This window comes from Astatotilapia calliptera, chromosome 13 (genome assembly GCF_964374335.1).
Source record: "Astatotilapia calliptera chromosome 13, fAstCal68.1, whole genome shotgun sequence".
Taxonomy (NCBI): Eukaryota; Metazoa; Chordata; class Actinopteri; order Cichliformes; family Cichlidae; genus Astatotilapia; species Astatotilapia calliptera.
In genome coordinates this window covers 4,926,191-4,943,248 of record NC_137434.1, presented here as the reverse complement: position 1 = coordinate 4,943,248, position 17,058 = coordinate 4,926,191, and the positions used below count along the sequence as shown (strand labels likewise).

Here is a 17,058-nt window from a genome sequence, read left to right as displayed (position 1 = left end):
CACACTGAGTTACTGTTGAGGGCTGCGTGACTCCTCGCCGCCGTACCCGCTTCCGCACAGGCGCGATTGGCCGCCACCGCTGTGTGGGCGGGACACGAAACAGTGACTCAGCTCTGAGTCACTGCACGACATGTCTGTCACAGAGCGAAGTGTGACGCGTTCACGGACTTCAGGAACAAACGACTGATAAACAGACTCAAAGTCAGACTGAAACATGGCGAATTTTACAAAACACATCTCCGTGTTATGAACCACATGTATAATATGTTTAATAGGCTTTCGTAGGCAACTGAACCTCCACACTGAGTGATTTCTTTTCGTTCAGGAGCAGAATTCAAAGAATATTATTTGTCCCATGACACTTGAATGCAGCACGAGGCTGGCTGATATTACAAGACTTCGCATTGGCGGCGGTCTGTGTGACATTGGAGACGTTGGACTGAGCCCGTACGTAGTCCACCAGATTTTAGGTAGAACAGAAATTAGACATCCCGGCATTGGCCGTGTGACCTTTCTCCCATCACAGAAGCTTCAGAGTCCATTTTTTCAAATCCATTTTTCTACTTCAGCACCGTGCTGGACGGATCTGCCATACAGGGTGAGTGTCTGAAACTGCATCATGAACTCTTGTACAGACACTCGCTGTCTGGGGCTCCTCTTGGTTGTGATCGTAAGTGATGTATTTTTGTGTTTATGTTTCCATCTCTATGAGTCTTCTTATCTTTAACACCTTAAACATCTCCACAAGTAGCTTTCAGCATTGTAAGAAAAAAAACAATAACCCATCATAAACTGGTTCAAAGAAGGAGCAAGTACGTTGCCTGTGTACATCAGCAGAGGCTGTCAGAAGTGGAAAAGCGCAGCGTGGAATTCCCGTTACGCACGATCATAACGCGCGTAGACAGTTCAGCGCCAAACTTCACTGGAAAAATAGCGATTTATGGAGCGAACATGCTGCTGAACGATAATGCATAACAGGTCAAGCGCGCAGATGTGTTTTACGTGTGAAATGACGATGCTCTTGAAATCGGCCTATGTTTGACAAATGAAACATCGCTCATTGTAATTTTTGCGTGTTTAAAAAGTTTAACGGGCGATCGTGGCTTAAGAGTTGGGAGTTCGCCTTGTAATCGGAAGGTTGCCGGTTCGAGCCCCGGCTTGGACAGTCTCGGTCGTTGTGTCCTTGGGCAAGACACTTCACCCGTTGCCTACTGGTGGTGGTCAGAGGGCCCGGTGGCGCCAGTGTCCGGCAGCCTCGCCTCTGTCAGTGCGCCCCAGGGTGGCTGTGGCTACAATGTAGCTTGCCATCACCAGTGTGTGAATGTGTGTGTGAATGGGTGGATGACTGGATATATAAAGCGCTTTGGGGTCCTTAGGGACTAGTAAAGCGCTATATAAATACAGGCCATTTACCATAATTAAAAGGCGTCACTTCGTCACTTCAAGTTCTTAATCATGAAGGGAGCACAGGAACTTTTTTTTTTTTTTTTTTTGGGGGGGGGGGGGGGGTATAGTTTTAAAGGGCTTTCAGGGAGATCTGATTCTTCTGGAGTTGGAGGAACTCACCGCGGTGTTCTCAGTTGACGCTCACACAGAATCAGCGCTCATTTGCTGTTCTGCTACTGCCTTCATTATATAACCGAGTTGTCTTTAAGCTCTCACACACCAGCACTGACTGACTGACAGGCAGATCGCGCTGCGCTGCTGCGCTGCTCCAGTGCGGCACAGTATTCCCTCGTGCCTGGACTTCATACACACATGTACTTATAATTTATGTGCCGTCGATGTCAAACCGAAGGAAGAAACGCGTGTTTAGGATCGTGTTTATTGGGTTTTTTAAATCATCATTGCTCACTAGGAGCATAGACCTTCATATCTGAGTGCAGCCCGGGCTGACCGGCCTGAATGAACACTCCTGCCGTCAAATGGCCAATGCGGGGCTGGCTGGTGGAACTTTGGCAAAGGGATTACACAAGCATCCAGGCCTCTAACTCAGCAGCTAATCCAGATTAAGGTGCTGTGGTTCTTCAGTGTTCCCAGCCTGGGTCTCAGACACTGTGGCCCGTCTGGCAGGCAAAATCAGTAAACCGTCCAGCATGAGCTGTCGCTTTCCCTACTTTCAAGACTCTGCTGTACTTACAATCCTGCAGTACACTAAAAAGCAGAAATACCTGATCTAGTATAATCATGAACCTGACCGTCACAGTAAAGATAACACCATGTTGCTAAAAGCTACCTTGATGATCAAATCTAGAGTCGCTTTGGGCCAAAAACGTTTCAGTAGCCACACTGAACAGATGCAAAGCCCTTCCAGAAGCAAGTCTCACCACTGAGCGGCTACCTTGAAAGTCCTCTGGACACTTATCTGTTCAGGTGTTTTAAGTCATTATGGAAATGAACTTTGCCTCTTTATATCCAGCAAGCCACTCAGGGATGGGGTCAGGGTTCCCTTTAAGCCACATGCTACATAAAAAATGATATGCATTTCTACTGGGGTAAAGTTCCATTTAAAGAGGAAGGTGTGAACCTACCTCTAACCCTAAACAGGTCAGCGGTGACTCTGTGGATGTTAAGAAACTAAAAGATGTTCCTGCTGTCCAAGCAGGCAAACAATTCTTTCTTGGGGTTGTATGGTATCCAAACACAAATTCTACCCCTTACTTGCAACACAACATGGGTAACTAATGACCTGGTATATGTTAACAGGTTAGATCAGAAAAGGATATAATCACTAGTCAGATCTGGTCAACTGTAATTCTTCCATACACTTCAAACTTAGGATTCTTTGACTGTCCTCATGTCAAGAGTAGAAGAGTAGACAGGAAGAGGCAGAGACCTGGGAAAACGAGCAGCAAAGGGCCACAGGTCGGAGTCAGACTCAGGCTGCTACGTTTAGCCTTGCAGCATCACCTGCTCACCCTGTGAGCTAAACTGGCTCCCAGCTGCAGAAATCTTGACCTACAAATGTGTCATAATCTCCAGTGGTGAAAGTTGCATTCTTGGCCTCATAGAAGTGAACATAAGAAGTCTGCAAACCTCAGGGTACAAATCTGTGTAAGACAGAGGACAGGTGTTGTACTTGTTTCTGAGGCTCAAACCGCTAAGTACTGGTTAGTGGTTCTGTTTTTCCTGACCTTCTGCTTTTAATGCATTTGGCATTCAGTATGGAGAATGTGACAGAGACTGAGAGAGAGAGAGAGAGAGAGAGGGAGGGAGAGCTCTGTGAACTATAAATAGACAGTGGGAGAGTGGTTGTGATGATAGCATCACCACACAATAATCCCTCAGCAAGACTGGCGTTGCTCCACTGCACTGTGCTGGCTCTAACAGGGAGCAGGTATCCCCTCTACTTTCCCCCTATACAGTAAGCAGGGTTATCCTGTGAACCCTTGACCTTATGCCAAAAGTCTGTGTGCATAAATGCTGTATTAAGCTTGGTAATATGGAACGTGTTTCACTCAGCCTGAACAGGTTGGAGGGTGGATGGAGCTCACTGGTCAGTCAGACAACAGGCAGGGGGGCAGATCATGTTCCTGCAGTTGTGGGCATAAACTGCCATTTGTTGAATGCCATCCTGGACTCCCGCTCATATCAGCTACGTCTCAGCAAGCAAATATTGGCTATGATCAGTTTCAGCACCCACAGATCATTTCCTTGTCTTGGAAAGCTAACTATAAGCTCTAACTGCAAAAATTACAAATGAAATGGATCAATGAAGGCACTCACAGAGTGCTTTTCATTGCAGTGTTACCATAGAACTTAAAGTTTGCTTATCTTGATCTGCCTCACTGTTGCTATAGAGTTGCAAAGTGGTGGCTGCTATTTTGGGCAATCCTGATCCAGCAGTAAAGTCCCATTCATTTCTCCCACAGAAAATGTAAGGTGACTCATAGCTGGAGCGCCTCTACAGCTTGGATTACCATCAAAATCATCTGATTCAATCATCAAACCATTAACAATGGTGTTACAAAGTATTTTTTTTAATTAAAAAAAGTCAACAGTGTAAGGTTGTGCAAATAAAACTTCCTGGTAAGAAAGTTAACTTAAATCCTTATTTGCATTTCCACAAGAACAACTGGGTTCTTCAGATTCTGTCAGGAAATTAAGTCTGTGTATCAAAATCAGTTTGAATTTTTTTAAATCTCATGTGATAAAATTAAGCAGCTGTAATTGGCTCCCTCTCCACAGCACTGGCTCCTAGAGGTCATGGGTATTGTAGTATTTAGACCACAGGTGTCGAACTCCAGGCCTCGCGTGACGGTGACCTGCAGGTTTTAGATGTGTCCTTGATCCAACACAGCTGATTTAAATGGCTAAACTACCTCCTCAACATGTCTTGTTCTCAGAGGCCTGGTAATGAACTAATCATTTGATTCAGGTGTGTTGACCCAGGGTGAGATCTAAAACCTGCAGGACACCGGCCCTCAAGGCCTGGAGTTCGACACCCCTGATTTAGACTGATGTACTTTTGCACAAAAGGCATAAAAACCATCAATCTGACAAACTCTGCAGATAGCAAATATCTCTGCTAACATAGTTCTCTGTAAATGCTTTGTCACAGTCATTATAGTATTAACCGAGCATGTTTTTCAATAGTGGGGGAAGCTGCAGCTCAGTCCTTTAGTGTCCCTGTAATGTCTTTGTTTGAGGTGTAGCTATGCAGCAATATAAACATTTGGAGACTATTAGAAGCCTAATCTTCATGCAAACAGATATTAGCTATATCTAAAAGGCAAATCAGTGGCTGCTGTTTTTTTTAAGGAAATCATAATGTGGTCATGACACTGATGAAAATGCCCATCCGTGCTTTTCCTGTGATTTACTAATTTGAAAGTCTCAATCTTAAGAACAAATCTCAAGCTGTTCCATAATAATTCTGGTGTTAAGCTTAATGACCTTCAGCAGATGTAGTGAAGATCATCTTAAAGGGCCAGTGCACGCTTTAGGACCTTCAACATCCTTTATATACACACAGATGTAAACATACTCGACACAGATTGTCAAGCTGTAATGAAAACGTCTCTCTTTTGTTGCTGTGTTTCATGGTGGCAGCGCTTGTGTGTGATGTAAGTGTTTGACTGCTGTCCATAAACTGCACTTACAGGTTTGCAGGTGCAAACAGGAGACACGCACACTCACACACAGACACACACTTGCATTTTGCTGCCTTACCATTCATTCCATCGCCACAGTCAGCAGTCGTGTGTGTGTTTGTGTAGCAGCTCTGCATTTTTGTTTTTAGTGCTTTTACTTTGAACAGAGCGCTCACCATCGCCCCGCCCCTTCAGGCACTGACCTCTTTTTCATTATTCAAACAAACAGCAACTTTTTCTTGTTTCATTCCTTCCTTCTTTCTCACATGTTGACGCGGATACAACTTTATTTTTAATGTTTTTAAACCAACAGATCAACTGTGCAACATTACAGGGAGAAAGAGTGGCAATCGTAGGAGATTTTATTTGAGATATTTGATACTTTGATGTGTTTAAGAGGCTTTTATTGGCATGGATGTGCTTTTCAAGTTTGTAGTGTGGGAATGTGTAAAGCTGCGATAAAGGCTTCATTGTGTGAATGCTGCATGCCTTTTTTTTTCTTATCTTTTGAGATCTTGTAAAGTCAGGAAATGTTCAGGAAAGAAAACCGGACAAGAATTTCAGTGGTGGAATAATTTCATATTTGCCAAACAGAGCAGGGGCAACATGGTGGTGCAATAAGGCCCTGGGTTTGAATCCACCATCCATCCACCATCCACCAACAGGACAGCCGCAGATGTTCCCTGAACCTCAAAACACCCCCCATTCCTGTGTTTTTAACTCCTGCCAATGTCACAGGCACCAGGGAACGTCTGTGTGCTAGACGCCACAGAACGTGCCCACTGGTCTCTTGTCCATGTGCTGATGGGTCAGAGCTGTTTTAGCAGCATGGGAGGAGAATTTTAAAAATCAGGGGGTGGTTTAACGTTGGGGCTTGTCTGTGTGCAAGAGTTAGCGTTGAAATGTCGTGAGACAAAATACTGTAACTCGAGGCGGTATTTTAACTCCCAGAACAGACCTCGTGGTAAAAGCACGTTGTGTTACAGCATTACACCAGCGTCGGTGTTGTTTTCTGCTACGCTTACAGCATGTTTACGACGTGCACCGCAATGCACTTAGGATCTAATAACTGAGGGAGCATTGTGCTGGATTCAGAGATCCTCAGGAAACAAGACGCAACAAGCAGAGATCGGAGACACATACTGTACACGCACACACACACACGACTGAGGGGATCAGATGTCAGAGAAGGAGCATTTGCAGAGCAGGCCTCTTAACAGGAGCAACAACTGCATTCAGAGAAAGACAGACAGATGTAAAGAGCAGATTTCCAGTGTCCATTGAGAAAATAAGGAGCTCCTAACTGAGCCGCTTGCACAGATGTTGACTCGTTGGGAGGTTATCATGTTGCATCCCCTAGCACACTGACTCATTGCTCCACTACCTGTATACTACGCTGAGTTACATCATGTACTCAGTTGGAATACCCCCTCCCACACACACTCTTCCTCCTACTCTGTAAGACAGCGAGAATGCTGCTCGATGCTAACGTAATGCGGTCGACTCTGACACACTCGGTTCATCATGCTGCATGAATACCAGCATGTTTTTCAGAACTAGTTTACTGTTCTACAATTTTTTTGGTGCGATGATCGTCTGAAATGAGAAGATTATGATCAGAAAATGTTGTACAGTAAACACCTTAGTCAAGTGTCCTATAAATATATTCTTTTTAAAGGGGACCTATTGTGCTGTTTGTGGCCGCTCATGTTAGATATGCCTAAGGTTTCAGATAATGAGGTTAGTGTAAGTGCAGGTAATCCCTGTTAGCCAGAAGCTCATACTTGAGATTGCTCTAAATGTTGTATTTCAGACAGCTTTTTTAAACTTATGGTCTGTGTGATGTCACAAAAAAGGGATATCCCTAATATGGTGATCTCTGGCACACAGCTCCGCCCATTTCCTGTTCAAATCTTTTGCTGGGCAGAATAAAGGGAGCTTAAAGGGAGGAGGAGCTAAAAACTGATTATTTTAGCTGGGGGATGAACTGAAGGGCTTTCTCCTCGATATTGTAAATTATTATTTTTCAGAGCTGCTCTAGTAGAGTGCAAAAATAACCTAATATCCGAACAGGTCCCGCTTTTGAGCACACATTGTTTCCTGAATGCACGACTCACTCCGCGACTCTTACTGGATTAGAAGGTTATGGTCTAGGGCAGCAGTCCCCAACCCCTGGGCCACAGACCGGTACCAGTCCATGAGTCGTTTGGTACCGGGCAGCAAGAATTGAGGCTGGGGTGTGAAATTCATGGTCTTCAGGGGTTTTTTTAAAATCAGTTTTTAGCATCATTTTTTAATCGGTTTTATAATTAACTCGGTTTCTCTGGGTCTTTTCCCGTGTGTTATGAATAAATCTTCTTTTTTTGGTACTTGTACTGGTTTTATTTTGTTGCATTTATCCGTGACACCTTAAAGGCTGGTCCATGAAAATATTGTCGGACATAAACCAGTCCGTGGCGCAAAAAAGGTTGGTGACCGTTGGTCTAGGATTAAGATCGCCAGTTCCATTTCCAGTTACATCATAATAGATTTCAAGACTCTCCTACAGCCACAGCAGCGGACCTTTGAGGTTCTCAGATAGAAGTAATTTATTAACCAAGAACTCGGGACAAGTGATAAATTATTAGTATTCTGTCTCCCAAGTGTGTTTCTTATGGACAACAAAGCCAACATTTTGGACAGCAGCTGGTCTCTGTAGTCATTGTTGTTAACATAAAGCAGGTCTCCACCTGCTGCCGGTTCTGCTTAGAGCAGTGCTGTTGCTCACAGTGGAGCTCAAGAACAGAACCAAAGCCATAAAGTTGCAGGTTATGATGCTGGAGTTGAAGTTGATTCATCTGCAGTACGAGAGACTCGCTGTAGCTGAAAGTTATTGAGGACTGCAATGACCTGGCCAGTAAGCTAATAGCAAGAAAAACACGATAGGAATGACTGGAGTCAGCTGTTTAACGAAGACTAACTGTTCAAAGTCAGAGCGAGAGAGATCAGCCACATTGAATAGGTGTAAGTTATGTCCAAAGGCTCTGCCTGAGGGTTGTAGCACCAAGTTGTTAGCAGCAGATTTGGACTTTGTAGGCTGTGGAGTGAGACTGAGTGTGTTGGGCTCTGTGTCAGCTGCATTATTCTCCTGGGGAAACTGCAGAGACCATAGAGGGGAGTCATGAGGGGAGTGGGGTTGGGGGCGCTTCTTCTGTGAGTGTGTGATACGTGTCGATGATGACAGCAATGATGAGAGAAATAAGTTCCATGTGCCCACGTTGGACTTTCTGACCATGATCATGCGATGGTGGCTGTTAGGGTTGAGCACACAGAAGTACTGCATTGTTGACATTTACGTATACACTAGGAAATGAGAAGAAGAGGAAGAAAACATGATGGGCTTGAATCAAATTAATCAAAGATGGTCCAGTGAAGGACGATGCATTATAGCAACAAGAAGGTCTCAGAGGGCGGACACCTCCACCCAGGCAGCTCACTCTCTGGGTATTTACTTTTAAAGAAAGACTGCTGTATTTTCTTTTTAAAAGTGCTTTAAGAAATTTGCAGGTATAAGACTTTTTGTCAGTTTTTGGCCAATGAATCAGTGAGCTGACCTTTAAGGAACTTGATGTATGTAAGCTGAATTTTATTGGCTCCAGGTAAGAGTATTTTAAAACGATAATCAGCGCCATGATAAATAATTATATGAACCTTAATTCAAATGTATATAGGTTCACATATCTTCTTCCACCAAAATGTGAAACCTACACAGTTGTGTGATATCAAAACACACCTTTTAAGATTTTGAATCCTATCTTCAAACAAGTTAAATTACAATTTATATTATTTGTGTTTTTGTGAGAGTCTGGCAGATGAATATGTCTGTTGAGCAGGACTGTGTTCATTGTTCAGTCGTACTTTAAACATTTCGTTAATCATTCAGTCTCCATCTGCAAAGGTGTGTGCTGAGATGTTATGTGTTCACTCAAAGTGTTTGCTGAGACATTAAAAGCACGTTGCCTCCTGAAACATAAGATATTACAAGGGTATGCTAAGTATATACACTCTCTTTAAAAGTGCGTACAAACTCTGTATTGTTAACCGGCTGTAGCCTCCTCTCACTAGCCTACAGGACGATCAGTAACACAGGGTTGCAGAAAGCTTTGAGCTGGAACTGGACAACAAATCAGCATGGCAAATGAGTCGAATCAGTTAGGGAGCATTAACATGCCAGCCCTGATACTGGGATATTTGGCTTCCAGTCACTGTATGATTACGGCCTAATGATTATATACTTTGTTATACAGTGCTGTGTCAGCTTGGCTGCCATTCAGGAGGCTGATATCTGTGTCAGTGGTGCAGAGTAGCATTTGGAGAGATTACTGTTTGGGCATTTGACTGAATGATGATGTGTGTAACGCCATAATTTAAAACTCGTGTGGAAGCCAGTAGCGTATCCTTTGGGTAGCAAACTCACGCAGCTGGTCAGGCGAACGCTTTAAACAAGTGAAAAGCAGGAAAGCGGTCTTATTCTGCAGCATGTCTCACATTGTTTAGTGGATTAAGGTCCTTACCTGCTAGTTGGCCACTTAATGCTTTTCTCATATCTGTTTTTGTTACTGGTATTATTTTTTTATCCTTTCACATTTTTTGGCACCAGCTGGTAGTTGTTCCTGGAGAAACAAAGCTGGTTGTCGCTAAGTTACTGACAAACTGAAGAAAACTTCAAAACTTGATGATTCTCAGCCAGCTTTTTAAAAATTTTGTTATCCTTTTTTATGTTGCTTAATGCCTCTGTGTGTTGTGTGTCACAGCCACTGCTGCAGCTCCAACTGCTGACCGTGATAAGTTGGCCGAACTACAATAACTAAAATCCCGTTGTTTTTGTTTCTGATCATGAGTACGCACCTGTCGGTTCGACCCCATGCAGCATCCTAGCCTCACATCTCTCAATTTAGATGTCTAAAAATATCTGGGAGCGCTGTAAGACGTGCTTTAGTGTGATAAAACCAATCAGTGGCTGCGTGGATGGACGGTATCTGCTGCAAAGAATTTCACATGAGCTCTCCCTGCTTTTCTAAGCTGTCCAATATTTCTCTGCTAATAGTAAAACTGAAACTGCGTTACTGTTTGGATAATTAACCATGTGGTTGGTTTTAAATGGACACCTGCATCACGACAGGTCACAATAATCACCTGATTTTAAACTGTGTTGACTGTGGAATTGTGCCTGCAATTAATATCAACATTCAGCTTGGGCCGCAGCCATATCGTGTTTTAGGTTTGCTTGTGTGTGTTTGTGTGTTTTTGTGTCTGTGTGGCAGAAGCTGGTTTTCATGACTCGTAGCTATTGGATGGATTTTTCTTTTCAATAATTAATGAGGAGGAAAGCAAACACATCCCTCTGCTGAATAAGGACAGTTTGTGTGTGTGTGCGTTTGTGTGTGATCAGGTGTTTGTTCTGGCTTGTATTGTGTTTCCTCGTGTTTACTGCTGGAACTGGTGCTGGGCCAGTTTACTGGGCCAGATTGCCACAAAGGGATTTGATTAAGACTGTTGTAGACAAGACTGGGACATACTGGTTTGGACTGGGCTGAAGTGGACACTTTAAAGATGAGTCAAACCACACTGATTAGCCCAACCCCAACCGATTGGATTGGTCTCCGGTGGACTGGATTGAGCCTGACTGGTGGTAAACTGGTGGTTAATTCAGCTAGGCCATGAAATCAAGCTCAGTCACAATCAGCAACACTTATATTTGGCATATAGGGGGTGCTGTTTTAAGCTGCTTTATCCTGCTTTCCTTCTGCAAGCCACTTTGCAACCCACCTCCACCCTTTTTTCTTTTACATTTTTTGCTCTGTTGTGTGCAGGGTGAACAGAGCTGTCCAGCCAACTGTACAGTACTAGAGATGGAAGAGTCCTCCTTACATCTATCTATCTATAGAGTTGCTGCCAGAACTGTGCATGAACAGTGTGCTCGGACAGGATTGAACCAGATTAGTCTTGGTTTTATTCAGTCAAGTCATTTTCCCCAGTTTCCCTTCCTATTTAACATTCCCATGCCTCAAGAAGCAGCTCACATTCTCAGATTTTCCATGTTGTGGTGCTTCCAAAACATCTCACTTCATTTCATTTCTGTGGTAGTTTGTTTGTTTCAGCGGTTTAGGCTGAAGAAGGTTGGAAGCAAAGCATTTTTCTTACAGGTTTGGTTTGGCTCACAATTGCTATGGTGAAGGAGAAAGTTAAACTAAATATTTAGCAGGCCGTTCTTTGTGTGTGTTTTTCCCCCCTCCAGTCATTGCTTTGACTGCATTCCCCCTGATTTTATGAAGACAGATTTTATTTTGTTGCACAAACGGCTCTATTTTAGTCCCCCTGCTAGACCTGTCCACTATAATTAGCTGCTTTGGCTTTCTGCAGCTAATGTGTTTGTGTGCTCATGTTTTGGACAAAAGAGAAAATGGAAAAAATGGGATATACGATAAGATCCTGTCCTGATTGAGCCTTTTTAAAGGTTTGTAGAGGTTTGTAGAAAAATATGGAGGACATTTTTTTTTCAGTTCTTATATAAACATTTGTAATTACTAGTTCCATATTCAATATTCATTCGTATTCATATTGAGCGATGATGAGTCATGAAAACCAAGCACAACGAGATCCACTGGGAAAGACAAGGAAACTCTCAAAGCTCTGAAAATAACTTTCATATGCCATGAAATAGTCTGAGTCCGATTTATCTGGTCAAACCTTTCTTTTCAAGGTCAACATCCAACTTTTAGCTCCATCTCATGTAAATATTATCGTCTACGTCCTCAATGCTGTGTCTGCTTCTGGTTTGGTGTTACCAGACAGCTGAGTGAGTGTGCATGTGTTTCTTTTCATTCAGCCTCATTAAGTAAATGACTGAATCACATCTGATGTCGCACATCACCCCAGTTTTCCTCTTGGGGTTTTTTTAGGGTGTGCTCATACAGATCATAGGGCGGTAAATGAGTTGTGTTGACTGCTGACTCATTGTGAAAGACTACTACCTGTTTTGACAGTCTGCCCATATATGGAGTCCACCTGAAATACTGGGCATGGGTTTCATTGTGACCTAGACACCTATCAGTTGCATGAAGTTCAAGACATCTCCATTAATGGACCATGGAGCTTGCATTGATTTGTAAAGCGTCAACCTGAAGGTCAGAACAATTTCCCATCCTCACTAAATGTTTATCGGTACTTTCGAATTATTGTTGCAGATACAAGTCAGTACAGCAAGGGGCTTTCTGTGTCAACTGCTAACCAGCTCAGCAACCAAAAATGTATAGGAGCCAGGAACATCTTTCCATTATTATCAGTGTCACATGATTCATTGACACCATTAGTCCTCAGCTTTATGAAGGTGCAAGTTTACAGCCATCCACACTAAAGGGTGGATCAACACCTGGGTAAAATTCCCAGCCGTACTTAATCTACTTCCACGCCCGGTGTAGATGCGAAATAGTCAGGGAAATGGTTCAGCTTGAATGTCGGTCCTTTGTGTTTCCTAAAAGCTCGCAGCTATATCAGGGGAGAACCAAGGCGAGTTTGCACCAACAGCCTTCTTGCCGTGAGGCAACAGTGCTGACCTGAGCACCGCCATGCTGCTGACATAGCACGCAGATTCAGAATGAAACTTGCAGATCATGCATGAAATGCTTTTCATTTAACTCAAAGGAAACGGTAAAGTCTTCAAGTAGCAAAACCCTCCCTGTCATTATTATGTTATGTTTTGTTCTGTCGGTGGATTGTGACTACTGCTTACCAAGTTGGGCTTCAGAGTTGCTCAGATCAGATGGTCATGATGACACGGCTCTTGTGACTCAGGTCCTTTATATGTGCCTGTTTTCTACCACATCCAGCACAGGGAACAACTATTCACACGCCATCACGTGGGTATCCTGGACCAGTTTTATTGTGTAATTATTGTTGTTCACTTCATCTGTTCACCTTAAGTTTTGGCTTGTGTGTAAAACACAGTTCAACTGTGATCCCACCTCAGCATCAGTACAGTTGTAGATGGTGTGCTGTAGAACAGTTATAAACATGCACTAACCTTGTAGATCCATATATTTACGACGACTACACATATAAAACACTTTTTTACATTAAAACTCTGAAAAGAACATTTTACTCAGGGCCCCCTGGTGGGTTAACATGGCCACGATCAGATATTAAGTGACCCTGACTTTGTCGTTAACTTTGATCATGACAACAAAAATCTCACTGATGATAAAAGCTGATTTCCCATTGAGTTGTATTCTGCTTGCATCATATTCATTTCTAACAGAGGCGCATTTAAGTTGCTAGTTCTTCTCTGGGGTTTGTAAGAAGTCATCCGGTGAAACTATGAAAGGCCAGGCAGAAGAATCAGGCAGTGGAAAAACAAACAGAGTAGTCAGAGACTTAATCACAACATATCTGCTGGAATGCGCCGACCTGCACACTTATGATATATTGCAGAGGATGTCTGGCAGTTTGGCTTAAAGTGCACACACACACATCATGATCATGCAGGTTTCTGGAGCTGTGATTTGCTACAAGACTACTTACAGAGTTTGAGATAACAACTGAGCTCTGTTTTGTTGCTCAAACGCAATTTTTATGCATGTGTGTGAATGTGCTTTGTGTCGACTTCTTTTTTGTGGGAGGGGAGCAGGGGGGTCAACACATGTTCATCTGTTTTCCCCCAAATATGTCTTTTTTGTGTGTATGTGCCGAGCAGAATGTGGACAAAGGACTGGGTGTCTGGAGAAGGTGCCGGGGAGGGGAGAAGGGGACGATGGGTGATGGGTGGGGGACTGGACGAAAGGATGATGGGTGGGAGTCTGCAGGGGACGGCTGGCTGGCTGGCTGGCTATGTTTATAGATGTGAGTTTGTGAGGGCAAAGGTGGGTGTGTGTGGGTGTGTGCATACATCTGCATATCTGTCTGCATGTGTCTAAGAACATGCAGACTCATCTGCCGGTGAACCCGTGCGCGTGTGTACACTGCCTGTCTGTTTGGAGGCTTGTGTGCAAGTGTGTGTGTGTGTTTCTGTGTGTGTGTTCTTTTGTTTTGCTCTGGGTTGCTGGGTGATGGGACCAGCTGGGAGGGCTGAAGCCATTCACTTCCCTTCTGCTACCCTGAAGGCAGCCAGCAGGGAGGGAGGGATGGAGAGAGATGGTGAGGTTTGGGGGGGAAGAAAAAGAGGAGAGAACCGTAGAGTATGTGGACGCAGGATCTCTGCATGAGATTTAAAAGGAGCAAACGCAATCAGGCGAAACAGAAAGAGGCTCGCAGCAATAGTGGAGAGGCGAGGAAGTTTTGAACCAGCTCAGGATGAATGAAGAGATTCATGAAGGAAAGTTGGGGGGGAGAGACGGAGGGAGGGAAAGTGTGTCAGGCTGAATCGTGATAGAGCAGTGGAGCTGACTCAGCCAGTCTGGTCTGGTGTAGGAGGGCAGCAGTACGGAAAGAAGTAATAGATTACTGAGGATGGATTACTATAACCACAATTCTGATGCACTTTTTTTCTTGTCGACACAGCAAACATTTTCCTATTGCCAGATTATTCCAGTAAACCGATTAATAAATGATCCCTGGAGAGATTTGGGAAATTTGGACTTTCAGAAAACAGCACTGTTCGGAGTGAACAGTACAAGAATCCACCTTTTGTCTCCCTAAACGCCGTCAGTCCACTTGGTTGTAAGAGATGAAACTCACATTCTGACACCTCGAGCTCACCCTGTGACTTTCTGTTTTGTTCTCTGTCAGTGTCACACAGGTGTCACGGAAACGAGTGTACAGCGGTGATTTTAAGATGCTTCCGTTGGCTCGGTGAGGGTTTTCACCAGGCTTGCAACTGCAGTGCTGTGTGACCAAAAACAAAATAAGACAGTATTGTACAAGTGTACAAAAGTGTACAAGTCTTCTTCTTCTTCTCTCACCCCGACCGGTCGCAGCAGATGGCCCCGCCCCTCCCTGAGCTTGGTTCTGCTGGAGGTTTCATCCTGTTAAAAGGGAGTTTTTTCTTCCCACTGTCGCCAAAGTGCTTGTTCATAGGGGGTCATATGATTGTTGGGTTTTTTTTTCTCTGAATGTATTATTGTAGAGTCTACCTTACAATATAAGGTGCCTTGAGGCGACTGCTGTTGTGACTTAGTGTTCTATAAATAAAATTGAATTGAATTGAAGTGAAAGACTTTGTTATAACATCTAAATATGACGGCATTTTTGCTGATGGAAGTGTATCGTGTGAACTGAAAACCAAAGAAGCACATTTTAATCAAAGCGGTGTGAGGGGTGGTTCTGTTAAGGAGATGTGAAAGTGTGTGATTTTTGTTTTTCATAACCATGGCCGTCCATCACATTCATATTAGTAGAAGGAACTCTGTTAAGTTTCTGGCTGTTATTTAATGCGATAACCCAGGAACACCCAGGAACACTGAACTGGTAACATCTTGATGTTGTGGACGTGACTTTTGTCCTTCAGCTTTCACTTCAAAGTTTTCATGTGAGTTCAGGCGGACATGGAAGTAAACTGACACTTGTCTGGATGACAGTGGCAAACAAGTGTAAGGCAGAAATTTCTTTTTTTTCCAATGTCTTAGCACTGAACGAGTCACCGGCAACTCATCTAGGATTAGAGGTAGGGTTAGGCTAATCTCCATCTGTCTCCAATAATTTTGTCTCTTTGGAACACCCAAATGGAAAATCCTTTAACAGACAGATGTCAGAGGGAGCTCATTTTACCTCATGAATCAAATACGGCCCACTTTGATCTTAGCCGAGCCGGACCAGTGAAACTCCTCTTTCTGTCAGTGTAAAGAAGTTTAACTGCTCATTTAATCCTGGAGGTATCTCAATGTAGGAAAAAGACTTTTTTTTTACACAATACAGAAATGCTGAAGTAGTTACTGAAAGAAACCTGTCAGCATGACTCACTGGTCTTAAGTTGTAAGAAATAAATGTCTAAATGCAGCTCACTGCAAGGACTTTCCTGTAATCACAAAGCAGAATTTTATTGTTAAATAAAATAGATGATCCACATAAAATGCGATACTTTACTGTTACTGTTTTACATATTATTCTATAGTACAGCATTTTTGTTGTATACTTATATAGTGAAAACACATGATTTTTTTGTGTAATTTAAATGTTTGTCTATCACTTCATTGCTGTTATATGAATGGCTGTGGGGGAGGTCTTTGTTAACTAGGTGTAAAATTTGTTAACATACAGTTAAAAAGTCCAAAATTGATGCCCTCCTTCTCATTTTCCAAAGTTGTCCAGTGGGCCTGATTGGAGTCTTTGCAGGACCAATTCTGGCTCCCTAGGCCTTATGTTTCACCCCTGTTTTAACAGAAAGGTTTGTCAAAATGTGCCCATTTTTGCATGTGGCAAAAACGAAACCCTAACCCCCAGGCAAGTCCCCCGGCGATTTGGTGGGTGTTAAGCGATAAATTTATCGCCGTTGTTTTGCTTGTTACTTTTGTACATTGTTCCGAGTGCATCCTGGTTTTTCAAAAGCTACACCAGAGAGGAAGAATATCTCTCTGTGGATCTCGTGACTGGAAGGAATAGGGGCGCATAAAATGAAGCTGCTTGGTAGCAGAAAATCGGGAGAAAAAGAAAGATGGATAACCAGCTAGGCCGTATAGCTACTAGCTGCTAGTCTCTAAAGCTGCTTCCTTGTGTGCCCTGACTTGTGTGTCAGCTCGCTTTCTCTCGAAGATTAATGACCTTCCTGTTTTCAGCTACAATATCCCCCCACAGAGTTTTCAGTGCAGTTTGCTTTGACATGAAGTGCATTAAAAAAAAAAAGGAAAGGAAAGAAAGAAAATGCTGCAGAATTTACTGTTGGAGGCAAAGCGTCAAAGATATGCATGTGGGAGGAATTCACTCACACATGAAATGACACTGCAGTGAGTTGGTAAAAGCAATAACACTCAAGTTTTTACTATTACTACTCCACCTC

At 43.3% G+C, this 17,058-nt stretch overlaps 1 protein-coding gene across 1 annotated transcript in view; it reads left to right on the top strand.

Annotated features, from left to right (window-relative positions):
• The first annotated feature begins 385 nt into the window (after nucleotides 1–385).
• Nucleotides 386–17,058, top strand: part of sertad2b (SERTA domain containing 2b) — a 39,941-nt gene continuing 23,268 nt past the window's right edge. Inside the window, exon 1 of the mRNA XM_026189950.2 lies at nucleotides 386–598. The gene's annotated coding sequence lies outside the window, so the exon portion shown is untranslated. The remainder of the gene's footprint in view (nucleotides 599–17,058) is intronic.